Raw genomic sequence first — 9,571 nt, 5'->3', positions numbered from 1 at the left:
CGGGAGACTCCCATGTCTCTGCCCAGACGGTTCATATATCCCTGCTTGTTCTGAGGAGAAAAGTTTAACCTTTTCTCCACAGAAGCATCCAAATGCATGGCACCACTCCTTGGCCTAAACACCCAACATTTCAGGTCTGAAAAACGAGGAAGAAAGACTGTGTCAAATGTAGAGGGTTATTCACCACAGACTAGTCAATCTCCCAAACTTTTGATTAACACCATTTCCAGCAGCTGACAGACTCTGCAACAGATACAGCATAAGCCATCAAGGCAGGAAACTTAAATGGGGCTTTTTTTCCAGCTGGAGCTTGCCGGAACAGAGTGGGTGCCATTGCTATTATAAGAGAAAGAGTGATGCGTTCGTGGTGAGTTCCGGCACCTCTTTTTCTAGAAAAAGAGCACTGAACTTTACCCTGATGGGAAGGGAGAGAATCCACTCAGCCAGCCAAACAGTTTGGAAGGCTTGTGGGAAAGCACTGCAAGAGGGTATTGTGTGTGCCAGACTGCATACGCACGGTATCCTTAAAGGGCCATTTAAATAACGTCCCCCATCCCTTGTAAATAAGGCTGGCTGTAACCAAGAAGATAGGCAGGTGGCGGGTGGAGGAGGCTGAGGTTGGTGTGGCAGCGCCCCAGTTGTGCTACTGGACAAGCCTCCACTGGTCATTTGGACTGATCCAGGTGTAGGGCTTTTCTAACGCTCTTGTCCGCAAAGTTCAGGCCAAACTCAAACACCTGGCTGATGACAAACTTGGACATCTTCATGCCCAAGTGCTATATTATTATTCTAAGGCCTGATCTGAATATGAAGGAGCCAAAGACGACAAAACACTAAAGATGGCATCTGATCTTTATCAGAGCTGAACTCTAATAAAGAGGTCGACGCAACATCTTGCAGGAATGAACTCTCTTGTTCAGGTGAGGGAATGACACGGAGCATCTCCTTCAAGTTATGAAAAATAAGATTCCAACTTTTATTTTATTTTATTTCTGTACAGAAATGACCAGGAGAGATTTCTTCCCAAATTCTCTGGCCCCGTTCTAATGCATTCCATACCATTTTATACATTGAAAAACCACATTCCACAAATTACATTAAGTTTAAATTTTCTATCCAATCCAAATACTGGGTTTCCCTCACTCTATTTTCCTTATAAGGAACTAACCCATGTGATTGCTCTAAAGTTACCACAGTGGAAAGCATGTGTACTGACTACCAGTTTAAGCAAAGGAGCTTCCTCATGGTCTGCTAAAATTTTATTGCAGGATCAGATTTCACCTCCAGTTACCAACCACATTCTTCTGAGCATGCTCAGTAAGTCGAAACCCTATATGGTATGATTCTCTACTGCAGACTCTCCTTTATTTGAGGTTTTAAAGAAAAGGTTGGATGGCCACAGGCCATTTGTCCACTGGCTGTATGGACTGACCCATTTGTAGGGCTCTTCAAATCCTATTGTCACAAAAGTTCAGGCCAAACTCTCACACACACACAAACACATGGCTGATGTCAGACGGAAAGTTGCATCTGCTATCCCTCACAAACATATTTTTCTCCAGCTCTGTCCCTTCCCCTCAAACCTCAAGGATGTCACAGAGATGAGCTTTCTCCCTATTGTAATTACAGAAATAATGGTGATTTTCTATAGCTGAAGCCCAAGAGAGATTTATTGATGTTGCCGAGGCATCAGAATCAAGGCCAACATGAGGTTACTCATTGCATCGTTCCTGGGGGAATAATATCTCTGTCGGAGACAGAGTGAGTCAAGATTTAGAGCAGGTGTTAAGTGGGGGAGATGTGTGTGTGATCTTTAAAAGCTCTGAAGTCACCAGTGACCACTAGCTCCATGGGTGATGACACTGCAGCTTTGGTCTTGCGTGAGATTCCCCTTGCATAAACTCACAGGAGAGGTGCAGGAGCTACAGCCAGAATGGTATCCCTGCTGCTACTTCTACTGGTCCTATTGATGCCTCGGGGAGTCTTTGGAAACCCCAAGGCAAAATGCCCCCTGAATCTGATCAGGGAAGAAAAGGGAGCGCAGAATTTCTTCCGCCCTGGAGACTTCCTCGTAAGTGGGGTCATCTCTCCAAAACAATTTTTCGATCAACTTCCATATGTCTTTTCTCAGCCCCCATTAACTAGGTTTGATGAGTAAGTAACTGTATTCTGGTGTCTCTTATGTTTCTTTACACACACACACACACACACACACACAGAGAGAGAGAGAGAGAGAGAGAATGAGAATTCTGAAGCAGGAAATGGATTTTCACCTTGAAACAAGGATATGTCTCTTCTCACGACAAACATACAAGCTGTTCTTTGGTGATCAAATCACAATTCTTTTCATTAAATGGTGAAGAGCAGTTTCAAATTGTTTTATTAATCTGTTTATTGCAGTTTATTGCAGTCAGCTAGACACTACTGGCACATTTTGTCTTTCCTGTTCACCATCCAAGAGATCAACAGGGACCCCAGGATCTTACCCAACGTCACCCTGGGCTACAACCTCTATGAGAACTTTTTCGATGCAAGGATGACTTCTGACGTCATGCTAGATCTGCTTTCAGGTGGGGAAAGCAACATCCCAAACTATACCTGTGGAAAAGCGAATAATAACCTGCTGGGTGTTCTTGAAGGGGCCAATTCTGTAATCTCAAAACAGATTTCGACCATGTCAGGCATCTACAAAATCCCACAGGTATGAAGGACAGAATAAAATCCAACTTTTTATTCAGGGGAGTCAAGTTCTGCATCCTGAGACCAAAACTAATCTCTCCCTTCCCTCACTAGATCAGTTATGGCTTTAATGCTCAGGCTATGGATGATAAATCCCAGTTCCCTTTTGTCTACCGGATGCTCCCCAAAGAAGATACTCAGTCCCAGGGGATTGTCAAGTTGCTCCTGCATTTCGGATGGACGTGGGTTGGCCTCTATGCTTCGGACAATGAGAATGGAGAAAGGTTTGTGGGTGCCCTGTCAGCTCTGATGATCCTCCGTGGAATCTGTGTTGCCTTCACACATAGGCTAGCAGAAAGCAATCCATATCGATCACTCGGGCCAAAGGTGCCATTTATCATATGGAGGCAAGTCAATGTATTTCTTTACTACGAGAACACTTACACGGGATGGGCACCAGTCATGGCACTACAAAATATAATCATGGGAGGAGCTGGGGCAAGAGTTTGGATCACAACAGATTTTCAGGACATCAACATGAATTTGCATTCAGCTCCAAAGGATTTTGAGAACATCCATGGTTCCTTCTCCTTTGTAATGAACACCAAAAAACTGACCAAACGTGATTACTATGCACCATCTTCATATCTTCTTTATTGGTTTTGGAGAAAAGCATTTTATTGCTTATATTCAAAGCATACCTTGTCTGTGAAAGGTCGGACAAAATGCACCGAGAAGGAGAAGCTGGAGACTCTGCCCCAGGAGGAGCTGGAGAGATCCCTGTCCCAAGACAGCTACAGCACTTACTTCCATGTCCAGGCCGTGGCGCACACTTTACATGCTGCATGTTCATCGAGATCAAAACGGATGCCGAGGATGAGTGGGACAGACAGTTTGGGGTGTCAAAGTCTACAGCCATGGCAGGTATTTCCTTTCGCCTTTTTGCAAACTTCAATCCATCCTTCCAACTGTGAAATAAGATCTAGTAGCAGGACAAGAATTTGTCCTTTCCTGAGGCAAATCCAATTGATGAGGTTCTTGTACAGATAAATATTTCTGCCCACCATGGGGATTTCATAAGAAGACCATCCCACTTTCCTATGGTTACTCCTTAGTGCTCTGAGAGGAACCCAGTCATCTTAACTGTGAGTACTGTGTCCAGTTCTGGGCACCACAGTTCAAGAAGGACACTGACAAACTGGAACGTGTCCAGAGGAGGGCAACCAAAATGGTCAAAGGCCTGGAAACGATGCCTTATGAGGAACGGCTAAGGGAGCTGGGCATGTTTAGCCTGGAGAAAAGGAGGTTAAGGGGTGATATGATAGCCATGTTCAAATATATAAAAGGATGTCACATAGAGGAGGGAGAAAGGTTGTTTTCTGCTGCTCCAGAGAAGCAGACACGGAGCAATGGATCCAAACTACAAGAAAGAAGATTCCACCTAAGCATTAGGAAGAACTTCCTGACAGCAAGAGCTGTTCAACTGTGGAGTTTGCTGCCAAGGAGTGTGGTGGAGTCTCCTTCTTTGGAGGTCTTTAAGCAGAGGCTTGACAACCATATGTCAGGAGTGCTCTGATGGTGTTTCCTGCTTGGCAGGGGGTTGGACTCAATGGCCCTTGTGGTCTCTTCCAACTCTATGATTCTATGATTCTATGATTAACTGATATTGGTGTGTCCTCATCTCCTCCTCTGTCTCTACTGGCCTTCAGTGAGCAGCTGCAACATTGACAGAGCAGGGACACAAGCCTTCTGGTCACACAGGTCTTCCCCACGATGCTGTACACTCATTTTGCTTTTTCTATTTTAATGTTTATATACTGCCCTTTGTTCTCTCTCTCTCTCTGTGTGTGTGTGTACACTGGTTGGTTTATAATATATCAACAGAACGCAATTACTAAAAGTGCTTCAAAACAATACCAACTGTGTATAGGATAAAACAGAAGAAAAAAAGAATAGCCATACCTTTTCCACGTACTAAAAATGCTTATTGAAACAAAGATATTAAATAATAGGAACTTTCTAACTTTGTGTCCATGTGCAGAAATTAGCACCAGGTGTGTAACAAAGCAGCAATTGGCACAATTGGCACGGTTTCGGTTCTTCTCCAATATGTTGTTTCCACTAAGATGTACACTGCGATGGAATGACTGGCTCTCAAATTGCTGCTAAAAATTCAGTAACAAATCACCCCATATGTCCATTAGCATAAGCCAGGCATAGACAAAGTCGGCCCTCCAGATGTTTTGTTACTTAATTCCCATCATCCCTGACCACTGGTCCTGTTAGCTAGGGATGATGGGAGTTGTAGTCCCGAAACATCTGGAGGGCTGAGTTTGCCTATCCCTGGCATAAGCATTGATTCTGCATTCACCGCTCTTGTCCCAAAGAGCTCTAAGAGCTCTGGCCAGCTTGTCATTAATGCCCAGAGTGTCCAGGGCAACCCAATCAAATGGGTGGGTACAAATATCATCATCATCATCTAGGTCAGTGGTTCCCACTGGGGGTCCATGTAACCCACCCAGGGAGTCTGTGGCACCATTCACATTATAAAAACACTCTGCCTGCCTGTGACTCTCAGCAACCTTCATTCCAGCTTCACCCCTTCTTAAGAGCAACCAAGTTTTCTAATACCTCCATGGGTGGAATGCATTTGGATGAGAACGGGGAGCTGCCAGGCAACTATGACCTTGTGAACTGGGTGGTGTTTCCAAACAAGTCTCGTGCCAGAGTGAAAGTTGGGCGTATCGAGAGAGAGACATCCATTGACACAAAGTTCACTATCAACCCAGATGCTATTTTGTGGCCCCAGAAGTTTAACCAGGTGGGGAAAACTTTTTCTATATGGCATCTGTTGGTATGTATTAAGTTGTGGAATAATTCACACAGGACTTGGACTGCAGTCCTTTGCCCACTGCAGGGGTGGGAGCTGACATACAAGAGTGTCCCCCTCATACTGTGAGCCCCATATTCATGAAGTGGACATGGAATATCCACATTCCATTTTGAAATCTGGAAATTTGGGTTTCACAGTGACACCATATATAGGCATAGAAACAAGGAACAATGAATGTTGAAACAGGCAAGGAAACACACCAAAGAGGTTTTTCAGGAATGTGCCAGAAGTCCTGGCAGGGCTAGTGGTCCATGAGATGCTGTTGGGCCCATCCCAGACTCTATCAACCAATTCCATAGAGAGAAATTGTCCCCTTGATGCGCCTTCCTGTCTTTGTGCTTAGACTGTGCCTTACTCCAGATGCACCGAAAGCTGTCACCCTGGATATTTCAAGGTGATCCAAGAAGGGGAGCCGGTTTGCTGCTATGTTTGTTCTCCGTGTGCGGAAGGGACCATCTCCACCCAGGAAGGTGGGTGACTCCAAGGGAGAGGCCATTTCTTGGGGGAATAGAAAGAGGGTGATGATTCACTCAGATACATTTTCTGTTGAGATCTGAGAGCAATTTCTTAACAAGGATCTTGGGCTGAATCTAGACATACCAAAAAAGTTTCAGGAAAATGTGTTGTAAACATCATAATGGGAAATCACTCTACAGTGTCATCTCGTGTCACAGTGTTATAACGCATTTTAAATGCTTTTTTAAAAAAACAACAACAAAAAACCCACTGTAGCTGAGTCCCCTTCAGAGTTTGTAATCATCTCCCACAAAACAAAACACCTTAACTGCCAAAGGTGAAGGTACAGAAATGTGTCTTCAACCAGGCAAAGAGAGTGGGAGAATGAAGACAGTAGACACACCTCTGGAGGGAGGTCATTGCCTCTCAGCTTTACCTACATTCCACGGTGATGAAAAGTGAGAAAAATCCTGTGTTATAACTCTATGTCCTTGGAGGAAAGGAGGGGTGCAACAGTGAAAATTAAATAAGTACACAGATAAAACTAAATAAGTACACAGATAAAACTAAGTAAGTGCACAGATAAAACATTGTTATTTCCTGAACTCCAGAACATCAGCACCCCCCTCCCCCCAAAAAGTATTAGAAGCTACGTGGTTATGGATGCAAGGAATACTAAAGCCACTCTTTTTCTCATTCTCAGATGCAACACACTGCACCAAATGTCCAGAAGATCAGCATCCAAACAAGGACCAAGATCAATGTCTTCCCAAGATTATCAACTTCCTAGACTACGAAGAGAATTGGGGGATCCTCTTGGCTTCCCTTGCCCTCTTCTTGTCATTAGCTGCAGGCTTTGTGTTGGCAATCTTCATTAAATTCCTAGAAACTCCAATAGTCAAAGCCAACAACCGGGACCTCTCCTTACATCCTCCTCATCTCCCTGCTGCTCTGCTTTTTGTCCTCCTTCCTCTTCATTGGACGGCCAAGGAAAATGACTTGCCTTCTCCGACAGACAACCTTCAGCATCATCTTCTCAGTTGCTGTCTCTTCTGTCTTGGCAAAAACCACCACTGTGGTGCTGGCTTTCCTGGCCACCAAGCCTGGGAACAGGGTGAGGAGATGGCTGGGAAAGAGTCTGGCCAACTCCATTGTCATTTCCTGCTCCAGTGTCCAAGGTCTCATCTGTACCATCTGGCTAGGGATCTCTCCTCCATTCCCAGAATTTGACATGAGCTCCCAACTTGGAGAGATCATTGTCCAATGCAACGAAGGGTCTGTTGCCATGTTTTACGCTGCTCTCGGCTACATGGGCTTCTTGGCGGCCATCTGCTTCACAGTGGCTTTCCTAGCCAGGAAGCTGCCTGGGGCCTTCAATGAAGCCAAGCTGATCACCTTCAGCATGCTGGTCTTCTGCAGTGTTTGGGTGTCCTTTGTGCCCACCTACCTGAGCACCAAGGGGAAGTACATGGTAGCCGTTCAGGTCTTCTCCATCTTGGTCTCCAGTGCTGGGCTCCTGGGCTGCATCTTCATGCCCAAGTGCTACATTATTTTACTGAGGCCTGATCTGAACACGAAGGAGCATCTGACGACAAAACACTAAACATCAGATCTGTAATAAGGCGGAACTCTAATACAGCGGTACCTTGGTTCTCAAACGCCTTAGTACTCAAACAACTTGGAACCCAAACACTACAAACCTGAAGTAAGTGTTCCGGTTTGCGAACTTTTTTGGGAAGCTAAATGTGCTCCATTTTGAGTCTTACGCTTCCGATTTGAGTACCACACTTCTGTTTTGGGTGCCACAGTTCCGTTTTAAGCATTATGCTGAGGTCTGTCTGTTTTTGTTATTTATTTTGCGTTTTTGTTTTTACAGCTCCGTTTTGTTTTTGCGACTGTGTGGAACCCAGTTCAGCTACTGATTGATTGATTGATTGATTGTGTGACCGCAGTACATTGTTTATTGCTTTCATTTTATGGATCAATGGTCTTGTTAGATAGTAAAATTCATGTTAAATTGCTGTTTTAGGGGATGTTTTTAAAAGTCTGGAAGGAATTAATCCATTTTGCATTACTTTCTATGGGAAAGCGTGCCTTGGTTTTGGAACGCTTTGGTTTTGGAATGGACTTCCAGAATGGATTAAGTTTGAGAACCAAGGTATCACTGCAAAGAGTTTGAAGCAGCCCCGTGCAGAATTGAACTCTCTTGTTCAGGTGTGGGAGTGAAATGGAGCATTTCCTTCTCCTGTCACCCTCTGAACCATATATTTAATTGGACTTAATTTAGGGCTAGATCCAGGGGGGTATGCCCCAAATTGGCCAGGATTGGGTGGAGGAGGACCTGTGTGCTACTTCTTAGTAGTAAGTAAAATACTTACTAAAATACTTACTAATTAATACTTCATACAGCAGAATCTGGACCAGAACCATGGCTTCCTGTTGGGACAAAAAACATTTCTGGATGGGATCCATTCCACAATTCTGTGAAATATATTTGTGTTAATTTTTTTATTAGGGATCAGATCTCCCTCCACCTCTGGAAAATGATCTGTTTTGCCATCAGAGTGACAATATTAAGGAGAAATGTTTGTGGTGTTCGTAAGTTAGATTCCTCAGGGAATCAAACTCTACCCTGGCAGAATTCCTGGTTTCAATAATTATTTTAACTTTGTAATGCATTTTATTGTGTTTTAAGTTTTTGTTTCTTGTAACGGCATCAGCTACACAAATAAATAATATTCATATTTGGATGGGATCCAAGGCCTGTGGTTTTCTATTTTGCTTCTTTTTCCACAGCACAATAATTACTTATTTCAAACTTCCATACGTCATATAGAGTGTGAAATTGTTTGTCCTTCTTTTGGTTTATATTCAAAGCATCGTCCATCGTTTTCAGCAGGCGGTGCTGAGTTGTAGTGTTTCTTCAAGGAGTTCAACAGATCTGATGTTGTAAAGGACCCCTGACAGTTAAGTCCAGTTGCAAACAACTCTGTGGTTGCGGTGCTCATCTCGCTTTATTGGCCAAGGGAGCCAGCGTACAGCTTCTGGGTCATGTGGCCAGCATGACTAAGCCATTTCTGGCAAACCAGAACAGTGCACGGAAAACCATTTACCTTCCCGCCAGAGCGGCACCTATTTATCTACTTGTACTGCGTGCTTTCGAACTGCTATGTTGGCAGGAGCTGGGACCGAACAACGGGAGCTCACCTCGTCACGGGGATTCGACCCGCCGACCTTCCAATCGGCAGACCCTAGGCTCAGTGGTTTCTCTACTGAAAAACCAAAAATGCACCAATCTGTCCTCAAATGCTCCAAGCTCTTTATTATTCCAGGAATCTTTTCCTGTGCCTCTCGCTTCCCTGAAATACTTTTTGAGAAGTAACTCGAATGGCAGACAGCATCTTTAATATCTTTGTAGCAAAGACCCTAGGCTGAATCTTCCACATAGGCAATCAAAAGGATCTCAGAAAGTCCAGGGAAGACGGCTGTAAATATGTGGGACAGAAATCCCATCCCCCAAATGTCTTCTAAAAGTTGTGTAGT

At 44.2% G+C, this 9,571-nt stretch overlaps 1 pseudogene; it reads left to right on the top strand.

The window, feature by feature from the left end:
* The first annotated feature begins 2,777 nt into the window (after nucleotides 1-2,777).
* LOC128408875 (vomeronasal type-2 receptor 26-like) lies at nucleotides 2,778-7,631 on the top strand (annotated as a pseudogene).
* Nucleotides 7,632-9,571: the final 1,940 nt, after the last annotated feature.

The sequence above is a fragment of the Podarcis raffonei genome, chromosome 2, assembly GCF_027172205.1.
Source record: "Podarcis raffonei isolate rPodRaf1 chromosome 2, rPodRaf1.pri, whole genome shotgun sequence".
Taxonomy (NCBI): Eukaryota; Metazoa; Chordata; class Lepidosauria; order Squamata; family Lacertidae; genus Podarcis; species Podarcis raffonei.
The sequence above is the reverse complement of the archived record's forward strand: the minus strand, read 5'-3'. Positions and strand labels throughout refer to the sequence as shown.